At 32.5% G+C, this 24,929-nt stretch overlaps 1 protein-coding gene across 1 annotated transcript in view; it reads left to right on the plus strand.

Moving 5' to 3' along the window:
* The first annotated feature begins 2,401 nt into the window (after nt 1-2,401).
* Nucleotides 2,402-24,929, plus strand: part of LOC106126582 (transcription factor hamlet) — a 71,003-nt gene continuing 48,475 nt past the window's right edge. Inside the window, exon 1 of the mRNA XM_013324302.1 lies at nt 2,402-2,759. The gene's annotated coding sequence lies outside the window, so the exon portion shown is untranslated. The remainder of the gene's footprint in view (nt 2,760-24,929) is intronic.

A 24,929-nucleotide genomic window follows, 5' to 3' on the forward strand; every position in this document is an offset into this window, starting at 1 on the left:
TGTAATCTAGCTTCGTAAAATATTTTATTTTCTTCGTTTGTTTCCGTTTGCGCATAAATAACTGAGGAAAATGGAAAAAATTGTGTTATAAACGGTGAGACACTTAACAAAAAAAAACTAACTGTCGCCCGCGACTCCGTCCACTCTGTATTAAAATAAAAACTTAATTAGTAGCTATGTTTAGCTAGGCTATGTTCTATGTCTATACCAAATTTCAATGAGATCCGTTCTGGAGATACCTTTTAACAAACATCCATCCATTCAAACATACGAATTTATAATATTAGTAACAAATAAGAAGTAAGACATAAAGCATATTTAATCGGAGCTTATAATTTACGATAGATATCTGACGCTGTAAAAACAAATTAATATTTTTATTAATTTTATTTTAGGATGGTGACACATACGGAGTACATGTCACTTGCACAATATTTACTTTCAATCAACTACAAATCCCTATAACTTTTTAATTTGCATTTTTATTCTCTTTTAAGTATCTCAGTTTCGATTTTTAATTAAATATTTATTTATATCTCATTTGACAAGTATCGGGTCAAGGTAGTCTATTAATATAAGATGTAAAGTTTATATTTTAATATGTTTATTGGATGATAATATTTTATTACGTTTAAAAAAGATTTAAGATATCTTAAATTACTGTAGTTGCAGTGTTTAAATCGATGACACAAACATGTCTGCTATTAATAAGTCTGTGAACACAGTGTTATTAAAGGTAAAATTGTTTTATTTTCATTTATTATATTTTTTCATTTCTATTGAAATCGACTTAACTTCCTCTATTTGTTAATACTCTCACAAATACAGAGGTTTCCATTTAAATTAATATTTCCTTTTTAATAACTCAATACCTATATGTTGCCGAAATTGAAAGAAAACACACACTCAAAATTTTCGAAACCTTTAACTACTTCAAATACCTGATACACATTTAAAGTTACACTTATAAAGCAATGAAATTATACAAGCAAATTTTACACTTACCGTGTAATATGTGTGAACCTACCACTTAAACTCGACTGAGTTAATAACAAACTCGATACAAACTCGAAAGGGTTCAAAGATTAAAACGATATTATTTTCTCGGTGTATTTTTTTTCAACGAATTTTCTCGGTCACCGCAATAAAGAAGAGTTACGACAATGTTGATTTTAACATAATGAGCTCAGTAATTTCACAACGGCACCTTATATTTTACGATACGCACTTATTACGTGATCTGCACTCAAGTCAAGACTCGATCACGCTTTTTTCTGGAATTATGTGTTTCGAGTTCTATCTCCATCAAGTTGGGGCACGAAAAGAACTGTATAATAAATTACACGCCCACACAAGAACAAATATTTTGTTAACTTAATAAAGTTATATCTTTTAATATGCATTTTCTGTTATTACTTTTAAGCTCAAATTAAAGTATCTTTATAAATTTAAAAGTACGGTAAATTAACATTGCAGAACAAAATAGTACGTAAAAGTGAAAATATAAAATTAAGTTGAGTTGTAAAATGTAGAATCTTAACGAGTATACTTAAATTTTTCAGGGTTGAGTACATTGCTACTTTAAAGATTTAAGCCATCTATGTTATTATATTAATAGAAAAAGTATATAAATATAAAATAACTAAGTAAATGTTACACCTGTTCTAATTATCTATTAGATATATCCTATTTAACGGCCGGTCCAGTACTTAGATAGTGCAATAATGAGCAGAACAGAACGTCCAATGTAATTTAAATTATTTCATAGTATTTAGAATTTAAATTGTGCTATTACTCAGACTGAGATATTCAAACTAGGCATCTAAGTGTTTTAACATTCCTTAATTGTAATATACAGCAACAGCGATCTCTTTTGTATCTCTATTTACTTTATTATTTTTTATTTGAATGATAAATTATAAACATAAATTCGAATAAATATTTCAAAACTTTTAAAATATCACAATGTTTATTTTCCCATATATTAGACTTCAACGAGTAATGTGCGATTGCAAATTAAATGCTGAGACTTTTCCGAAAAAAAAATACTCAAAACAATTCAACGAAAATAAAAATTGATAACATAACTAAAACGACAGTAGATATAGAGTAAAACCCGATCAACGTTCGCAATGTTATAGCGATGTCGAAGACGCAAAACGGCGGGAAAAATAAAAATTGGCGTAGTAACCTCTGTGTGCAGACAAGCGTACGGGGCGGCGTCGCTTTTGCGACTAGCGCTATCGTTCAAGTCGTAGCCTGTACCGTTAGACAGAGAGAGCGAAACGGAGGCATGTATTAAAAAGGGACGACCAAAGGCCCGCGCCCCGTCCGCGAGCCATCCGGAAGCCTCTGAAACTGGACCGTTTTCTTTTCTTGTTATTATTGAGATCGAGTCTCAAGTTGTGTTGTTGTCGCGCGGCGCGCAGCTCGCGGTGATAACGCGATGGCACGGCGACCTGCGCACGCGCACCACACGTCGCTCCGCAGCTTTAAGCTCCCGCGCCCTCGCCGCTACCACCCCTAGTGTTGGAATGGATTTACAAGTGATAGTGCTCACTGAAAAAAACTTTGTATGAAAAGTACTGTGCATACAATATTCGGAATTGAACATAGTGTACTAAAGAAAGTGAAACTTATTCTGTGAAAAATTCAAATATAGTAAAGGGATAATTTACATTAACTTTTTAATTAAAGTGTAACAAACGAAAACTGAAAAACTAAATCGGTGGTTGTATGGACATTTTTGATAAAAACAGGTAGGTGTCTGTATTCTTTAATAGTTTGACTGCGGATTTTAATTTTAGCAAATTACTTCCTTTTTATTTTTATGAATCATTTTCTACATAACAGATAAAATAAAAAAAACATATCAACTTAGGACCTAAACGCATATTTTTTGAATTAGTAATAAATATCTCGCACATTTTCGTTACGAATTACATTTACTCGCAGTTCATTAATCTTGTTAAAGACGATAACTAAACTCATTATCACGATAATAAGTTAACTGCAATGTTAAAATGTTTTGAAATCAATCTGTAATTTATAATATTACAAAATATTCTAAATTACGAATTTCAAATTAAAAAGAACATTAAAATGTACATTGCCGCGCTTAATTATTTTCATGGTTTAAACTACTTTTTACTTAAATATTTCAATTATTTAACAAATAAATAGGAAAATAGAATAATATAATAAATCATATTGACAAATAGTGTTTATTTCAATAATAATAAAATGAATTATTTTTAAAAGCGCAATTAATGCGGTATACGGTATTCGGTAACGAGTTAAAATATTTAAACAGATTTTCTTTAATTTTCCTATTAACCTTGATTAAAGTCCCATAACAGCCGAAAAACAAAAGTGAAGGGTACAGTTTCACCGTAATTTTCACTTGCTGTAACAATCAAATAAATAAAAAATAAAATAAACAAGATTATTCGACCTAGTAAACCAGAAAGTGAGTTACGCTGTGTCGCCCGTGCCTGCCGCACGCCGCACCGCACGCCGCACTCCGCCGGCCGTCGGATAAACCTTTTTTTGCTCGACTTTTATCCATTGTGCTCTAGCTTACTATAAACTTGCCATAGTATGAAAACATTCAATACATAAAGACTGTAATAATGCGTATTTTAGGAAACATCAACCGTTATTTTCTTCAATATATAATTGTATTTATTTCTTAAAGTTTGTAACGTTATTTGAATAACTTAGGAAAAAATAAAATGATCAATATACTTGATGATTCCTCAACTGTCAAACAAATGAATTTTGCAAATTAAAATTCTTCAAAAACACAAATACGCACAAACTGGACCGACGTCATTACAACGTGATCCGTGTTTCCCACATGTATCAACTCCTTATACGGCAATCGTAATATCGCGGACAAATAAAAATTAAAGCGAGCGGTATCCATTTACACCGCATTTATTTCTTTATCATTTTGTTAAATTTTGTACTAAACTATCTGCCTGTCGCCCGCGAATCCGTTCGAGCGGTATAAAAAAACCTTCATTAGTAGCCTATGTGTTATTCCAGACTATTCTTATTATTGGGTATTTCTATATGTATGCCAAATTTCAGCGACATCCGTTCGGCTGTTCTGGAAATACCTTCAAACATCCCACCCATACATCAAAACATTCGCATTTATAATATTAGTAAGAATAAAAGTACAGTGTGCAAAACTGTAATAGTATTAGAAAGTTTATTACTAAAATTTTATAACAACCGCGATACATATAATTCAAATAATTACCCGTCTAATAAGAGTACGTTTATCAGAGATCTGAAATAGAAGTCAATTAAGATCTGGCATTTTTTTTATACTGCTACCGACACTTACACTTTTGATTTGGTAGCAACGCATCGATTGCGATCGTTGTCCGTCAGAAGTCAATCAAGTTCGTTTTCTTGTTATAGTCTCCATTTCATAGATCGCAGATGAAGATTGCGTATTCAAATGGAAAAAAAAGTATCCCTACTCCGAAATGCTATGTCATCTCTGTTATTATAAAATAAAAAAAATAATTAGACATTTCGCTTTCACTGCTATTGCAGAATAGGTGCGTAGAGTTAGGTAACTGACAGAACTGTCTGTTCTTATATCGATCAGGTGCCAAGAGACATTCCGGTTTCTTACTTCGTTTATTTATAATTAAATGACGTCTAGAATTTTTATTTAGTTTTTTTAAGCTATTAATTAATAATCATTAAGTTGTGATGCAATAGCAATTAAAATGCGATTTAATTTTAATTTAACACAAAGTTACTCATAAATGAAAACGCTTTAGATAATATTAATTTTCAAAATGCATTTAAAAAAATCTACAACAAGAACAATATTTCAGTAATGTTATGTTCCGTATGTTTTAAAAGATTGATATGTTATATATATTTTTCTTAAGCTATAAATTTTAAAAATAATTCTTTTTAAAATTTATAGCTATTATTTTTTCTAATTATTTCTTCACAAGTTATTTCTATGAAATGTTAAAAAATTAAGAAGCTATGAAATTAATGATTTTACAGACGCATACTAACATATTAGTGTGACAAAATTATCAAGGGTAGGTGTGACGACAAATGAATGCTTGCAAAACGAGCACATTTGGCATGCGTCAAATTTACATATAATTGCAGCTCACTACTAATTACCTACGAGGGCCCTCACGATGCAGGCGTTTATTGCTTTTCTAGTTCTGGCGACACGCTATTAAAATGCTTACAATCTACTTAATAAGTAAAAATCTATTACTTACATACTTGTATACAAAAGTGAAATATCTTCAACCTGAGAATTTGTTTTTTTTTTATTATTTACAGTTCCTTTTTGTAAAATCATTTAAAAATAAATCAATAGATTACGTTTTAATGAATCTCTTGTGAATAATTCGTAAGCATTACTCGCTACCTTAATCTGCATTCAAATATTTCAATGTATAATTACAAACAGCAAGGTATAAAAAGAAGTTAGTGATCACTGGTTAACATTTAATCACCCTACAAAATATATCTAGTTAATGCATCACAGCTGCAACGTAAGTTGTAATACAAAATAACAAAACAATCCGTAAAAAGTGTAAATCGTCTGTCGCTATGAGACCGTTATAAATGTATTTCGTCTGCTGCATCAAACACATATTGCGATGCAATAAATAAATTCGACACTACAAGGGGTGTATTTACAATTCTCACACAGAATCCAAGCTATTTTCAATCTAAATATAGACCTGTTTCATTACAACATAGTCTAAAATCGCCTGCACCGTAAATAGACAAAGCAATAGTTTTCAAACAGCATTTGAGACAGAGACTGAGATCACTAATAAAAATTCAAGGAAATTTGAAATAGTCTGCATTCAAGTACATCACTGATGAAATTCAGATTGTAAAAAAATGCACAGACGGCGATGTAGACGGTGTCGCATAATTTTTAGATTCATTATCATAATGTGCAGTCGTATTGTTGAGGTCAACATCGGAAATAACAAAATACCTAAATCACATCACTATTACGTCACAACTAACAATCACAACTCTATTGTTAACAATCACAGGTAATTCTACAAATCTAACAAGTATTTTGCATTACTTTCATATCACTTTACCTCCAGGAAAGATTAGTCTCTATTAAAAATAAAATTACGTATAAAAATCTCATTTACAGCGTATAACTTTACATATTTTCAAAGTTTTGGCTCTTATAGAAACTCTTCTTAAAATTAACAAAACAAATTGCCGTAAAATAACGATATTAAAATTCTGTTGAGGCAGGTCGTCTTTGATGCCAGTATCAATCTTCTCATCGATTAAAATGTCTCTAGTATTTTAGCTGTTAAATCTGTGTTCACTTTAAGCTGATGTAGATATTTACATCAGATTATAACAACGAACGCAGTACATCCTCTCCGGAAACTGTAGATCAAACGATAAGCGATCACTTTCGAATATTCTACTATGTATTTACATTTACAATTTCACTAGGTGTCGACCTCGTCCCTGTCCGCGCGGAATTAAAAAAAAAACAAAATTAGAAGCCTATGTGTTCTTCCAGACTATATTCTATATGTATTCCAAATTCCATCGCGAACCGTTCAGGCGTTCTTTAGATACCTGCAAACAAACATCCATCCATCCATCTAATCATACAAATTTATATTATTTGTAAGATTTTATAGAGCATCGGATTATGCAAAACTAACGATTTCTTGTATTAAATTTCCTACTAATTTTCCAAAAAAAAAACGTTAGAGCTAGATAGTTTATGTTCTCCAAAAAATGTCATCGAAATAAGTTAATTTTAATGTGGCAAAACTAGCGGCAGTTAGCATGTATCATTTGAGAGCGACAAATTCAAGTCACAAAAAGAAAAGTGAATATTTGAAATTTATAACTTACTAAACGCTCGCATTGCGATATCATTCAATCATAATACGCATTAAACTCGTGAGAACGTCGGAAGAATTCCTAAAAAACGGCCTAGTAAAGGCTCGATTAAGTTGACAGTTGACTTGAGATGCTTATCCGTAATGCTGGATGAATCTTAAATCATATTAACTACGTACGTGACGTCATCGTCCGCTACAAAAATCACCGGCTGCTGCATATCTTAGATACGATCGAAGCTATATTACCCAGAGACCTAGTTTACTAGGAGTCATATAGTTCGCTCACACGTGTTTTAACTGCTTAAAAAATATGGCTTTCATTATCTCAATATATGTCTTCAACGGAGGGCAGTTGCGTAAGTAACTTAAGTTTACCGCCGAGATGGCAATCGAGTGCATGGGAAGTCGATTGTTCTTCACACAAAACTCGTTCACACACATGAATGCCAACATTTGCGCCTATATTGTTGCGAGCCTTTCGATACCAGCTAATTCGATGCACTAGGAAAAGGGAACGAGGTTGATATACAAAATGATCGAGTCAATTTAATGCTGCGTTGTCACTGATCGGCGAATCAATAGTTAGTAGTCATTAATCGAATTGAACATAAGTAAACTTATGCCTTAACAGAAAGGAGATAGCATTTTGAAATTGCCGAAATCAATCACCCATATATTGAATAAATTACGAATTAAAAACACCTATACAAGTAGAGACAGCTATATTCTCTAAATGAGTATTACTGCTACGTCTATTTAAATCACCAAAACTACCATAGATTTCGGAGCTAGAAATACCTAGCTTCTTATAATTTAAAATGTTAGCAGCAGTCCATTAAACGACTGTGTATAAAAATCTCTTTTTGCCCTTAAATTTATGCAAATTTCAATTTACACGAACAAGAGAATATTAAGTTTAATTAAGTAAAAGTATTGTTAAACTTACGAATTATCGATACAGAAAAATCAACCCAATGTTCCTTATTATATAGATCCTTTTTCCTTATACACGTAAATCATACGTAACAAAATTTATGGAAAACGATACGTAAGAGTAATCTCAATAAATAACCTTGATTAAAAAGAAACATCACTTGCGCTTTCATTTATATGAAATCGAGCAGCATTGCCGTGATATCGGACAATAAAATTCAGGTCTCCCACCGTCGCCGTACGAAATCGACAAAAATTACTATTGCATAATAAACAATCGTCTAATTGGCGTAACCAACTATTTTAAACCAATCAATTACGTAGTTAATAAATGATGAAATAACTTCATCACATTTAGAACAGTTAAAAATACCTTTTAACTGTGTCTATTGCACTACTGTCATATATCTTTACTAATATTATTAATACGAATGCTTAGAAGGATGGATGGATGTTTGTCGGAAGGTATCACCAAAAAGCCCAACGAATCTTGATGAAATATGTCATAAATGTAGAGCATACTCTAGAAGAAGACATAGGCTACTAAAGCGTGGACGTTGTCGCGGGCGACATCTAGTACCATGATATATTAAAATAACTGACTTTAAATCAAATTATTAAAAGTCATTGTAATCTTGGCTTCAAATCAAGGCTTGAATTGCGTTTCTTTGGAAATTTATCAGCCACCAAATCTATCTGACTGTTAAAAAACATTTATTTGTATACTAGATTTGGCTATCCAGTAGTTAGCTGTGATCTTTATTTGTAGAAACAACTGTATCTTACTGCGGTATCAATGTCGAAGATATCAATGTCAACGAGGATATCGTCTAGGCTCGTGATGTAATATATTTAACATACAGCCGTAACCACTTTATTTTCAATTCGGATGTGAGAACCGTTAGATTTAATTAATTGGTGCTTAAGCAAATTTAATTAACCGCATGACAAAATCACGATGTGTATGTTTTTTATATGCATACGAATTTAATGGTTCATGTTTGATTACATTCCTAAAGTTATAAAATATTTAATATTATTAATTATACACTGATTTAATCATTTTGATTGTGTGTACGATTGTGGAGTGAGGAGGGTGGTTTTAACACTCGTAAAAATTTAGTTTTATTGGAAAAAGCTATACCACCGTAGACCACCACTTAGACCATCAGCTGGAAGAGGCCCATGTGTGACAAGACACGCTGACAACTAACTCACGACAAATGTGAATAAATCAATAAATATATTTCATTTTCGATACAATCTTAACTTATGCATTATTTAGGTAATTACCGCCTATTTTTTTAAACTTAAATTTTTAAACTACGTTATATATTCTATGAATTCTTCAATAAAAATTGTATAATTTATTCAGTCCTCATATCATATTAAATTTTACAACCATAAAATTCTTCTTACTACATTGTAAGTACCGTAAGCAATGAAAACGCCTTAGTATAAATCAAGTGCGGATTTAATGCAGCCTTTTAATTGGTAGGAATGTCGTTTACGTATTTTATTGTGTATCCGTTGTTATTGAATTCGATCCATTTAGAGTTAATGTAGGTCATTAGAGAGTTTTGTGTTTTTTTTACGACATACAATAATCCATATAGATCTTTATTAACGCTTTTGTCGATCGGCGAACTGTAGAATTAAAAGCAAAAAACTAAACCTAGAAGCGTCAATAACCTAATGGTTAAGGATACGGATTTCCGATCACGAGGTCGGGGGTTCGAATCCCGCCATTCGACTATTGTCGTAAACAATATCCTAGCACAAGCCTAGAGCTTAATTGGAATGGTAAAAAAAATGTTAGTAAATTTCCAAAAAAATCTGCTAATATTTAAAAAAAGAGAGTAATTTAACTATAGCTTTAGGTTGACTAAACGTGGTTTTCTGAGACCAAAATATCCGTTTATAACATATTGTTATTTCTGTAGTGTCAAATACAACGGTAGGGTTTTTCGGTCTTAGAAACTAACAGTAAATCTACATTTAAAATGTTAATGTGTTTTATTTATTTTAATTTAAAAATTGCAAGTTATAAAGTGCTAATATTTTCTTATTAGTTAGCACTTGTAGTATGTATATAATTATCAAGTTGATGCCATAAAAAAATAACATTACCAACAAAATCATACGTTATGTATGCGTGATAAATTTAAGGAATTTTAATTCGAGGATCTAGTTTCAATAAGTGGCCGCGAGAGTGCGTTGATGTCCGAAAAAAATTTGCATACAGCCTTCGCACGAAACTGGAGCAATATAAACAACGTTTCACGTGTCCGTTCTGTATATCAAATATGATGACAGGTGACAGCTCGGTTGGCGACTTATTTTTTGTAATCATCTTTACGTGACAGGTTGTTTTTCAAGTTTCCTTTAGTTATCTAATGAATTTCTTATAAATAAAAAAATACCCTAATTAAATCAAAAATACGTGAATCCTGTTTACATTAAAAACAAAATTAATAAATTAACTGTGGATACTTCGTCTGATTTTATGTTAAACATTTCTTTTTCGGTTCACCTAAAAGTTGACCTTAAATCGTAGATTAAATAATGGCTGTATAAAAAGAAACAAAGAATTGCTCAGTCGACGGTACACATATCGAATAGTTCGACCGCCAAGTCCAGAGGAATGCTTCTATCGGCGCCACAACAATGCATACTATAAAAAAATATCCCACGGCACATAATAATGAATAGCTAACGACGAAAACTAGGTGAATCTTTGTGCAATAGTCTAGTGTCTTTTATAAGAAATACGATCATTTTCAATTTCATAACGTTTCCCACACACGGGGGCTATGAATGGACCGACCATTGTCAAGATGACGAGGGACGGTTGACGGACAAATTAGTGTAATCTCAAACTGATTTTGTTATCGACACGTGCCAATGTCGTGCAACAATATTTTTTACTTTAAACATGCTATATTAATAGTGACATGTTTAACTGATGTTTGAAATTATTACAATATGACAACTCTTAATTTGGTTAAACAGATTTTTATAAAATAAACATTTGATTTTAGTATGGATTATATAAGCCCAAATATTTATAAAAAGAATTTAAATATTTAGATAGCAACTGGAAGACATCGTTATGAAGGTAACCAAGGTAACATAATTATTACAGTATTTCCTATTTCTCGAATTTGATTCTACTCGCCTCAGGGTTACCTATTGCTAAAGCATCGGTGTAATTAAAACTTCAATTAAGCACTCATTATGGATATCGTTTACGCGTTACGTCTATTTGACAGGTATGTAGATAAGTAATATAAACATGATATCTTAATTATAATCTAAATCAGTTACATTATGTTACGGAAACATGTCGGTAATAAAGCACAGAGGGCGCAGGACGCAGGGTCGTATATCCTCGACATTTAGTTGTACTAATTACACATTTAATTAATACATTTAAATAAAATTATAAAGTTCAACAGATGAAACGTACGAAATTGAATGTCGCAACATTTTATATCACTGCTTTAGGTATACATACGAAAAAAATGCGTACTAAATTCAAGTTAGAATGGCACCAAGTGCCATCGCAGAATGAAATTTAATTGAACATATGTACAATTATAAAGCCGGATTAATTTAAGGCGGACAATGAATGTTACTCTACATTGTATGTCTTAGCTTTTAACTTGATTTGAATAAGATTTTTAATAGGCTATTGATGCCAATCAAAGATAGAAATCGATGTTTTTTGCGCGCTTAACAATGAGTGGAACGGAATGTTAATTTCGCGCACAAACTCCTCAAGAACACAAATTCAATGCAAAATGACCGAATGTCATAGCGGAGCGAAATAACAGTATAACAACGTTACACAACATACATCTTGACATTCCTTTTTGTTCTTCAAACATTCTCAGTTGACCGTGTGAATAGCTCCCACGTCACGGTGATACTACCCGAGATACTTGGCGAGTCGAACAAACAGCGATTTACGATTACAAGAGATTGCCGCATCCGACAGGATTATAGTGACGTGATTCATCCCGGCACCGTATCGAAACTGAATTTTAAGACGTTTCACACGCGCGGTAATTTATTGCAATCGGAGCGGACACCGGTCCGGGCTTCCGACGCGACATCCACCTAATTTCGCAAACAGTCAATTTGTAGAAGAGATATTTCGCCGGCGCTCGTTCTTGTTGATTATCGATTACTTTATAGAGGATGTTAATGCTTCACAATCGAAGACAAGTGGCATTTGAAATGTATACAGCTATTTAGATTCGGCATCTACAGTCTAATTGTATCATAACACGTAACAGCTCTTAATTCGTTTGAATAAATTTACAATCAGTAATCATCTTATTAACAATAACATATTCGCGAGTCATTTGAATTCTAAAATGTGTCCGCATTGAGCAACTACGCCCATCGCCTTATTATTTCCAACGATATACACGTGTAAAGCGAACTTGTATCAAAGTAAGATTTATTATCGCTTACGAAAAGCAATCAGGGGAGGCGTGACCGATGGTAATTAATTCTTAACACCATCTTCTGAATATGGCTACCGAACGCTCTCCATTAGATATTTCCTTTGCTTTAATAGTTTCGATTGAGATGCGGTTAACGACTGAAGAGTTAATTAGATCGCTTAGTATAATCGAGTTCACTTAACGCTTCCTTAAAAATAATTCCATTTTTTATAATATACATACATATAAATGAAAAATTATAGGTTTATAAATTTATTGACTTCACGTATCATTGTAGATGTGGGTATTGAGCGGTTTAATAACCTTAAAAAAGATTTATTACAAAACATGAATGGATAAACCGGTGGAAGATGTTTAGTAAGATCTAATAAATCAAATCTTAAACTTGTTGGTTCATTCATTCGACGTATTAGATCGAATTGATATTGAAAATATTAACATACTAACATTTGGCTACGAGTTAGTTTAATATAAAATGAAATTTAGTACTTTGGTTCTAGTACTAAGATTCTTTTAGAGTTACATGAAAACAAGGAACACACTACTAAGAAAACTTAAGTGAAAAATTATTCATAGAATTTTCTTTTAATGTGTCATAATGCATTAGGTAAAGTGGCTTATTTAGAAGGTCACAAAGACAACGTTCCGTTTATGATTAAACTTTCCGCGTACGTTTTCTTTTAAATAAAAGCGGAGATAAGGAAAACCGTATGCGTCAACTGCGTACAACGTAAATGTTTTGAAATTATAATAAAGAATACATCGTAATGTTGAATGTATGGATGAGATTTCCTAGTATAAATATGTTGACTTTAATCGTCTATTTAAAACACATGAATTCATCTTACATAGGTATGTTACGTAATCAAAATTACTTGTCATTAGCAAGGCTAAAATGTCACAGAACAATGCGAGTGGCTCATGTCTGGTATTGGTGCGGTCGAAGGCCGTACGTGATCGCATTTCCTTCGATATTAAAGTTTAAACGGTCACGCAACAACAAACGTAATGTGTATTCTAATAGCACTAAATCATTCAAATGTTCAACACAGAAGGTTGAACAACGCCTTTATACAAACCGCAATACCCTTCTTTCGTCTATGAAATAGCTTCCTAGAATTAAGTGTTCATAAAAATTAGAACGCAATTTTTTTCATCTGACTCAGCCGTGGAACCGACAATTATTTAGAAATTTTTTATAAATTGCTTCCTACATTTTTTCTTTTTATATCAATTAATTATTTATATAATGTACTATTGCATTATGTACTCATTTAAAATATTTCATTCAATTATATTAAAATTACAACATATTTTTTTTAGTTTTTGTAACAACTGTATTATTAGCGTAATCGAAATGTAATTTTCATAGAAAGAAACGATTTCCTTATCTCCTCTTTCTCCAATACTTTATTTATTCTTTCAACACATATAAGTTCAAACACACAGTCACAAAATCACACCAAACTACCACTCACAAACCAATGAACATTGAACTAAAGAGGTGTAGTTAAGGTTTGAGCTCGACATTCCAGCGGCGATGGAACAATGTGGCTGTGTTTAGCTTGGAAGCTGGCTCCTAAAGCAGCGTATTACAAAACGATGAGTTCGCTTTAGATCGGACAATCAGGGGCAGCACGTGTTGAGTGCACGGGTCAGAGGTGTCTTGCGCCTCGGGCCTGACACACGGCCCGCGCGCATCTATTGTTGTAACGAACCAGTGAAAGATTTCTTTTCTTACATCGGTAATAAATTGTTTTATAATTTGTATCTGTTACTTCATTATGTAAAAATTCTTATTAAAGGTCGCTAGAGATTACAGATTTCTATTCATCCAAAATCTGACCAATTATTAATTATTACGTCTTAAATTCATATTTCTAACGAGATTGAATACCCATATATATAATTTTATTAACTAGACAATTTATTTTTACTATGTAGTTCTCGAATGTAAAAATTACTGTAGTTCTACAATGCGATAAAATTATTCAACATAACCGTAAGGTGTATAAATAAACAATAACAATTGTCATAGGCATTTCAATGAACCATATAACCCGGCGTTAGTTTGCGAGGCGTTGTCACATGGGGGCGTGTCCGCTAATAAATCGGCAACGGTGCAAACTCTAGCGTGAAAGATGAAGTGCTCGTTTAACATACAATAAGTCTGCACTCTGGCGCAATATCTGCTTGGGACAGTGTTAGATACAAACAACAAATGTGTTCAAATTAGAGACAGTACTCACGCCAGTACTGTCCTATAAATATTGGTCATACATTGTTAAGCATTTAGTTTCATATTGTATAATTCAGAAATGTATATTATTATAATAAAGGATTAGAACTTAAAGTATAAAATGAAAGACTGACCTGAAATAATTAATTGTAAAATCATCTATGTAGAAATGATATTAGAAGACATATGACTTATTTCTTAAACAAGGACAAAATAAACTGTAGAGTTAAAAATTTAGCGTTCAATTAGATTAAATTGACATAAAGAAGCACTCTTCGTAAAATCAAGCTGTTCTAATAGTTAAGCAGGCAGAGCATTTTTATCACTAGCTGCTCCTAAAACAAACAATCCAAACGCAGCACAAGATTAGTCGCTAACGAGTCTGGGTGTGTCTTCTGCACCAAATAACGCGGCCAATCATAATTGTAGGTGCAGTTAGATGCAATAACATTGAATTGGGCAATGCATAGATCAAATAATACGCCTTGCTCTGTGCTCGCAATATTTTTAAACGATATGAGAATCTATTAAGACGCGATTTCATTTATAATTTGTAATATTAATCGTACTTATTTTAAACGCAATAATTTTTTGTAAAAAAATATTACAAGTTTGCAAAAATTCTTATGACTAATTAATTTTACCGTGGAATAAAACATGAATACAATTAGTTCATCAAAACATAACAGACGTAAATAATACAATTCAGTTACGAGTTAAAATATTGCGCACGTGAATAATTTTTGAATTAAGTAAAATTGTAACCTTTGTTATTACGGTTTTTATGATAATAATACGGTTTTTATAAGCTAATAAAAAGCGCGTCTGTGCCTCAGGGGTCAAGCACTTGACATGCAATCTGCAGGTCCTGGGTTCGAATCCCGCAAAGTACCAATGTGTTTTTCGATTTCCGATTTACATATGTACATTTATCCGACATTCTTACGGTGAAGGAAAACATCGTGATGTAACCTGCACATAGCTGAGAAGAAATTCAAAGATAAGCGTGTAGTCTACCAACCCGCAATTAGCCAGCGTGGTTGATTAAGGCCTAATCACCCTTAACGTAGGGTACGCTCCGTGCCCCTCGGTGGGGACATATAGCTGATGATGATGATATAGCTTTTGCCTGCGACTTCGACCGCATGTAATAGGAAAAAAAATAGTGCGTAATTTATCCCAGTGCTATGACTATGCCAAACATCGAGATTCGTTAAGCCGTCTTGGAGTTGTCGTCTAACAAATTTCCATCCATTTTATCTTTTGCATTTATATTAGTAAAAAGCTGGAAGCACTGTCTTATTCGCTCTCCTTCAATAAAGTTAAAGGGAAATGTTTGATACATTTAATTTTAAATGTATTTGTTATTCAAACCTTGCCGATGTTTACTTATATAGTGATACTTAATGGTATGATATCATTTTCACAGAAAATGTGGGTAGATTTGTTTACGAGCAAACATAAAAAAGTATATTTAAACAATAGTACTTTCCATTGTAGTTATAATATAAATTAAATTTTACAATTGTATTGTTCCATAATAATAATAGGCAAATAAACTAAATAGGTGTGATTATATGGTTTTATTAGCGTTAAGGTAAATTACGAAGTAAATTAGCAATAAAATTATTATATCGGAATGCTACACAATAGCTGGCGCATACGCTCATAATTCTTATAACGTGTTATACAAATAATAATTTATGCGAAAATGAATTATTTGCTATAAATTAGTAGCAGTGTGTTACAGTCAATCTTACGTCAATCACTAAAAAGAACAGCTCATTTAGCTAAAACGTTACTGACGCTAAATATCCCGCGCTGTTATTTATAATTTATAGCTTCTTTGAATTGTGCAGTCGGAGTAATTTATTTTTGTGCAAAGATTACTAGAGATGTTATCGGACGTAGCATAATGGATGTGCATTAAAAAGACAATGTGCACGTCAGATTGATAGATCAACTTTTTATTCTACAAACTGTAACCGAGGAGTAGTATCGGAATACATTAAAAATGAAATATAGAATTACACTCATAATTTGAATACGTAGTAGCCAAAATAATAAGTATGCTTCAGTGATGGCATCCGATAGGTAAGTGGTTTTCGTAACGCCCCTCGAGCGCTCACGATATCATCGGAGGCTGCGCGTGCGCAAGCCGACCGCGCACTGTTCACTAGGCCACTCTTTTTTTTGTTCGAGCTTTACGAACGAAATATCTGGATGATTGTTATCGAGATCACCACACGTACCGGAGCATCTTCCATTATTACTAATTTCACTAATGACATAGATGGATTGCTCGTTCCGAATGATGGGGATAAATCGTCCTAATGGATCGATATAATCACCATCGATCATCATCATATATATCAAGGACAACCATTAACCTCGATCCCTAAAGGACTTTATTGACCTTCGAACGACAAATGATAAAATCATTCGTTACTTTCGATTCGGTGATCACTCGTACATATCGATCGCGTCTTCGATTGTGTCAATTTTGACAAGTAACGCTTAAAAGGAACGAGGTTGTTTCATTACGAATTAAATCTTCGTTGGTATGTTTCTTTCATTACGGTGTACAATACCAGCTGTGAGTATTTCAATTTGTCGGCGTCCAGATGACGAGTCTTAATTATAAATGAGATCAGCAAAATCTTGCAAGACCTCGGAGACAGTTGAGGAAATATGTCATCAATTTTAATTGGTTTTTATAAAGCGGTGCGTTCCTCGAGAGCAATCTTTCGATCAAGTGAGCGGAAAGCAAGGTTACTGGGAGCGGTCAAGGGATACTCGGATGAACTGAAAGACTTGATGAGTCATAGACATCGATCTGAGGTATTGTTCAATTTTGATAGTGGCGCCTAGGGGCTTGCAACACGCTTGCTAATTATTGCTTTATACATGTTAGCCAACAATCCTAAGGCGCGGGTGCCTCGATTTGACGTCGGCGCTGGGAGCCGCTTGCGGACAGACATCTGCTACCCGATATCTGGTCGTAATGTTTCGTAATTCCGAGCTCCGCAAGGCACGCATCTCGACCGATCAAAAATTCTTTGTGCGGGTGGCCTTGTTGAAATCGATTTCTTTATTATCTGACTCACCGATAAATCAATGACTTTAAAAAATTTCATTAGATAAAAGAAACTTCATGACAACCAATTCGATTGCGATTATTATAAAAACATTTTATAATTATTAAAAAGTAGTAAAATAAACAAAATTTAAATAAAAATATAATAAACAATATCGTTAAGTTTTGACGGAACTAAAGTTATGAAGAAACATTTTAAACAAAAAGCCAAATGAAGAACAAAATATGAGAAAGTTCATTTATCAAAAAATAACTAGGTTTGCAAAACAATAACATGGTGTAGTATGTCTACGATTCGTTAGTAGTTCAGATGCCTCGCGGACGTTTGTATCGTCAGTCTTAAGACATGAGTATGCAGAGTTGTCGTCAGCAACAGAACATTAATTATCATCAATATAATATCTGAATCAGATTCGGCGACAATTGAACAAAGAGCTTAAAGTCGATTATTCAGAGAGACTATACAAATGTTTAACTGATGATTTAGGATACGTATCGAACAGAAAACTATGAAAAAACTATTAATGTAACTCAAGATAACCAATTGTAATTTTAGTGTTATGAAAAAAGTCAGATTTCTGTCTTCGTAGAATGAGTTCCATTATTTATTACATATCTTCAATTTAATATCTACGGCTGATATTAGTTGTAAAAAAATGTTACAATTATTTTAGTATTTCTACAACTTAAAAAGGATTTCCCATCAATACAACATTTCTATTGGACTTAAGCACTTTAAAAGGCGTGTCAGTGAAAAGCGGACTGGCTTATGTACGTGTTTTTGTTTTAATAATAGCGTATAGAGAGGTGCCATAATAGGCCGTGACTGTTCAACTTTCTTATATTATAGAGTTGTAACTATACTGAAAATGATCTATATATTTATTGGGTCGTTTAAATAACTAACTTTCTATATGATTGCTCAATGAATAGATGTAACATCCAACTAGATTACTTTTTACCTATTTTATAAAACATATTAAAAACTCGTGTTAGTAGAAAAAAAAAACTAAAAGCATTAATTACGAAAAATAATATTAAGAAATACTTTGCGAACCTTCGATTATTAAATTCTTATGCAAAGCAATTAGCCGTAACAAAGATCAAACTAACGTATAATAAAACCATGAAAGCAATGAACTATAAACTAATGGGAATCTTTATCGCATTGTTAATCTAACTAAGCTTATATTTATGATGAAATCTAACCACATACGTAACGTAGCCAGTGAACTCGTTAATTATTAAAGGATTGTCGAAACGGTCCGCATGCGACCACCCGAGCGCCATTTCTTACCTCTAACGTATCCAGTTACAATCACCATAGTAATTGACTTTTTGCTCAGATTTTATATATAAGTATCGTAGGATGATACGTCTAAGGTCCTTCGTACACAAGGCAATGTAAATTTTTGAAACTAGGCGATTTTAGTCGTAGATGTTCACACACAACGCGAGTCGCGGACATTTTGTTATTGATTTTTTTTTATTATTTGTTTAAAATTAATATTAACAATTAATGAATAAATTAACTTATAATCAAGCTGAATGGATCTTTGAACATCAAAACTAAAGTTTTTTATAAAATTATGTAAATAAGCATTGCCTGCTAGAATAACTAGATAACAAAATATAGAAGAAATAAATTAAAAATGTCTCAATTAGTCGTTTCTTCTTGATAAATTCAATCATAATAAGGTCCGGCTGGCACAAATGTGTCGCATTTTGTCGCATCGATCTCGCAGATTATATGAAGGTCAATGTACCTCCAAATTAATTCTCACGAATCACGCAATTAAGATGCTTGCGACAGAGATGAGACCTGTTATTATTCTAATTATATAAAAATATTATTCAAATTTCAACTTTAACTACGTGTGTTTATAATTGATATTTCAGTTGACATGATACTGTTAGTGCGAGGATTTACTATAAATTATCTCAATTTGATCGGATCAGCTGTCACTTCTGTCGAGAACTTAAGTAGTGTGATCTCAAATGTCGCCATGTACGTCTGCTCATTGAATTGTTCACGAGAATAAGTTGCATTTACAGTTATTTTAATTACTAGAGTTATGTTAATACTATAGCTTCAAACCTGGATAAGAGCGAGTAATCCTAAAGATTCCTTTGTAAGCGAGAGTCCTTGTCCTGTACCGAAAGACAAGTAAGAGAGAAAAATGTCGTGGTACCTTGAACTCTCGCTTATCCTGGTTCAACTGTATTAAATTAAACTAGTACAGTTTGTTCAAACTCTAGTTTTGCGAAACTAGATGGCGCTACTTTACTACAATTGAACTGAAAAATATGAAAATTCCTTTAATTGCATAATAAAAATTGCTTAGTAAGTAAATAACTTTACCTTTAAATATCAGCATCATAGTAAATTGATACTTAAATGTTAACCTTTAAATTAATTTCATTTTACCGACATCAGGAACAGCTCGTTAAAGTCATCGTAAAAATAAACTTTTTAAAACAACATTTATGTCAAAACAGACCATTTACTTCACTGTAACAGACAGATAGCAGAAGATACCTTAAAGATAATGTTCCAAAAGAGACATTAAATACTATTTGCTTATGGATCTGGACACATACATAAATATTGTATATAGCAGTTATACTATCCATCGGAGATTTACTGCAAATGTAACAATAATACGTTTAACACTTACGATATAAAATTTTATTACTTGTGCGATTTCCAGTAAGCATATTACCACCCACGAGCATTACAATATGTTTATGATTCTGTCCTTTATTATATCGGAATTTACGTTAATGTTCAACAAGTTTTCAGTAGTGAATGTAGCAGAATGTCATATTGAATAACTTGGGCTTGATACTAAATGGAAAAATATTAACTAAGTACGAAGAGCTAGGAGACAAGCAAACATACAAACTTACAAGACGCGTAGTATGCATCATTATCACACAAATGTAATAAGTTATAATCCTGTAAAATATGTTAAATCATACGTAAATCAATAAGAGAAGTTTAATTTTGTATTTGTTTACATAACAATGAGGTTTTCATAATGTAATGTTATTATAAAATAAGTGACGTTAAACAAATATTTATTAAGAGGAAAAAACAAGCACGATCATATCATGGCTAAGGAAAAACAGCAGAATAATGAGTGAACAATTTTGATGAGCCCTTAACTAAAGTGAAGTTTGCGAAGACCGCGATATTTTTCGCGCTTAATTGGCCTCCCAAATGACCGGAGCCTTAATTTAAAACGAGGCGGCACATCAAAGTGCCGGCTTAATTTATTGTGCGGTCTCTGCCTCACTACAGACCAGATTAGACTTGACGTCTGGTCTTTATTTTCATTACTAAATGACATCACGAATTAGTTCAATGACACAATTCATCTAATAACTTAAAAATTGAAACTCTGGATAATTTGAAATCTTCTGTATTTATCACTTTACCTCCCAGTTAGAGTTGGCTTCAAATTAAACCCAACATTTAGGTTTATTAAACCATGTAAACCGCCCACGTGATTGGGATAAGGCCAAGGAGATGATGAATTTTCAACATTTTTGTCCTCATGTTAATAAAATAAATGGTAAGTGACAAATGTTACTAATATTATAAAAGCGAAAGTTTAGATGGATGGATGGATATTTGCTAGAAGGTATCCCCAGAACTGCTTAATCGGATCTCGATGAAATAGATATTTAGAACATAGTCTGGAAGAACTTACTCTGCTTTTGTTATTCTGCGAAGACGGAGTCGCGGGCAAAAGCTAGCTAGTAATACTCATTGAACTCTAGAATAGTGTGAAATTTTAAGCAAAAATACTGAGTTAATTATAAGCTCTCTTGATACATTCAATGAGGAAAGTTGTTTTAAAATGATAGTCGACTAATGCAGTCGGTATGTGGAGGTACACATCTGGTTTCAACATTCGGCCCCATCTGACGGCACGCTAATATCTCATTCACGCATGCGTCACTCTCGTTACAATCTTCTATATCAGTTTTCAATCACGCTTGATCTCGATGACCCTAGATTTCGGCTACCGTAAGCACGATTTTTTAATTCATCTTAATTAAATTTATATTTTATGCTACCGATTTAAAGTTGGAATTCGAATCTCTATATTAATAAAAAATCGGCACACCTTTGAAGCTTCGCATGTTAACAATCCGAGATTAGTATGTTTAACAGCCGTATCCAGTTGGTAAAATTAGTATTTTATTATTCATAAAACAAATAGCTATTTAAAACTTTTTATTGTGATTAAATCGTGTTAAATTAAATATTGTTTAATTTATTAACATATTCTTAATGAGTGTAGAATTTAAATTATAAAACTAGTTTTAGAAATGTTACAATGTTTCTCACATAAATTTTATTACGTATGGATGAGTCGTCGTATTTTTCTCGTGTTTCCTATGGAGATGTACATTTTGCAACGCAACGGTGCCGGTGCTTAGCCATTAAGTAAATGAATGGTGAATATGGAGCAACATCCTGCGCTCGTAGGAAGTGAGACCTGTTTGTGAGTAATGCGGAGAGGAGCCGGCCGATGCGTGCGCGCTTTAAATTGTACAAAATGATGGCGTAAAGTGCAAGGACGACTTTAATGCACTCCTGCACTTAAGTGCATCCTGAGGTCAATATTTTACCTTTAAACTGACTCTAAATACTATTTTTTTATTCCAATTTCATATTAAGATAACAGAGCATGCCTGCTGATAAGTAATGTGATGATTATAAAAATAACCTAAATATAACTTAACCCTTATGTTCATTTTGTATAGTATACCATACATACAACTCTATAGAAATATACGATCACTATGAAATAATTTTTAACTTACTTTTATTAAACTTATTTTTGCTTTTGAGTATTTTTTGCTTTTCTTTAAAAAAGAAATCTTGCCACAATAAGGGTTAATAATATTTTGGGACTCATTATCACGTTTGCCCTGAGACAAGCTGAAGACAGGACGGCGTGTAGGCAGTTGGTCGACGCAGCCGTAAAAGCATATCAAGACGAGCACGACCTTCATTAATGAAGTATGCGAAGAAGAAGAACTTAATAATAATTAGACAAAATATTTCAGAATGGAAGCATAACACACAATAACCGTCAGGCACAACCATTGAAGTTTAAAATAAAATAAAATTTAGATAGAACCTAACCACAAAATTAATTACATTAAATGTCAATATAATTATTAAACAAATTACACTGAAAATAAAATAAATAATATATAAACCAATGGAACATAAGTACTATGTTTAAATCGATTCTATAACGCAACATATTTTTTTATTTATTAACCATTCAATAGAAAACAAAGACATCACTAAGCAATGTTTAGCTGAGCATATGCCATCTTGGAATCCACATGGATACTTTATGATAAATAAATCACTAATAGCAACAAATTATTCATGCGCATAATAAAGAGGCAAGGATCGTGAGTAGGACCCATGCATTTCTTAAACAGTTATCGTATTTATAATATTTTAGATTTCCTGGTTTAATATCGCGATTGATTTTTCCTTTTAGGGTTAGGGTGTTGTAACAAATATTACATTTTCTCAATATTAAGTCCAAAGATATACGTATGTATATTATAAGGAGTTAAGAAAAGGATAATAAAGCTTATTCAAAATTTAAAAATATTAAAAAAAGCTTATCAAAAATATTATGTCACCCGAGGATAGTGTGAAATTTTTCATATTGGTTCACTATTTTCGGAGACTAATAATGTAAATGAACAAACAAACATTTGAATTTGTCTCAGTATTGATACCGCTTTCTGCTCAAATTTAATGTACCAATACGTTATTCATGTAGTAACTAAAAAGTTTTAAGTAATCATATAGATCTCCAGTGACTGACTCTTGGGACTCGCAAAACTGTTTGAAAATGTTTCATAAACAAAACTGCTCGTGCCCTTCATCAATACTAAACCATTGTGAACAACAATAATGACTCATAGTGATCGAAATATTTGCGCATTTCTCAGATTTCTTTTGACAAAAAAGGGATGTTTGAAGGTTAAACACATTCTCTTGTTAGCGTCATTCAACATACAGAGTGTAGAATATCATGTTTTTATTATCATGTAATAATTTTTGTATAAAATGGGGTCAACAGTTAAACCTTTGAACGTGTACAGTGTATGCAAAGATCTCAGGAATTAATTCGACCGAGCCACGTTATATGATGCCCATTAAATTTGTCACACGGGCAGCAAGAACAAAAATTACACCGGGCAGACGACGAACTACTTTTTTTACATCGTCGCTTAATGCTACTGTGTAATAATCACGTATTTACGTACCAGCTGGTACCCGCAAATGTCAACTTCGTACTGTTCTTTTTTCTGTGTCACAAAAAAGACGGTTATTCTTCAAGATTATGCAAGCGTGATTTGTTAAAAGTCCTAATTTTAACGTCAAAGTTTACATAAAATTTCTCGCTAGCCTTGCAGTTATTGCTGCGATATTTTACGAAGATCTAGATATAAATTAAAAGCTATTCAGTCTTAAATAAATTGTACATTTAAAATGAAAAATGTTGTTGACACCTGTAACGACGTTCGCAAGACGCCTTTTAACACTTCCTTATACCGAACGCATACGGAAAAGCGTTTTAATTGGACTGACTAATGCAGTTTCCATGAAATGTGACGTGCGGGACTTTTTCTGACGAATTAAGACATTTTGTTCATTTAAAATTACTGAGCTAGGCTTGAATCTTCTCGCAAATTTCAATTGTAACTAGCAGTTTAAAACCTAATCTGGATGATGATGATGATGATGGATGGATGGATTGATCGATGGATATGTGAAGGTATCTCCTGAACGGCTGAACGGATCCCGCTGAAATTTAACGTTGTAGAACATAATTTGGAAGTACACATACGTTACTAACTTTCTTTTAAATTTAAATCCGTGTTAACTGGCGTAAATTTAAAATCGCGGTTAATAGACGCTCAGTTTTCTTGAAACATATATTGTATTGAAATATATATTCTGCCTTCTGTATAAAACAAAAATGAATAAGACACTTTTAACGTTATAGTGTCAACGATTCGAAATGAAGAAAATTATCAAAATAGTATTCATTATAAAATTGACATTCGTTGGATGCAATGTTTAAAATATTTTCACAGTAATAGTATGTCAAGTCTTATTATACTTTCTCTAAGTAAATTATCGTATCATTGCTCTTATTAAATCTGTATTAGTGTGTTTTGTTTGTCATTAATGTCAAAGCACACTGTTAGAACAGTTTTTATTGAAT

The sequence above is a fragment of the Papilio xuthus genome, unplaced genomic scaffold (assembly GCF_000836235.2).
Source record: "Papilio xuthus unplaced genomic scaffold, Pxut_1.1 DF824992.1, whole genome shotgun sequence".
Classification (NCBI taxonomy): Eukaryota; Metazoa; Arthropoda; class Insecta; order Lepidoptera; family Papilionidae; genus Papilio; species Papilio xuthus.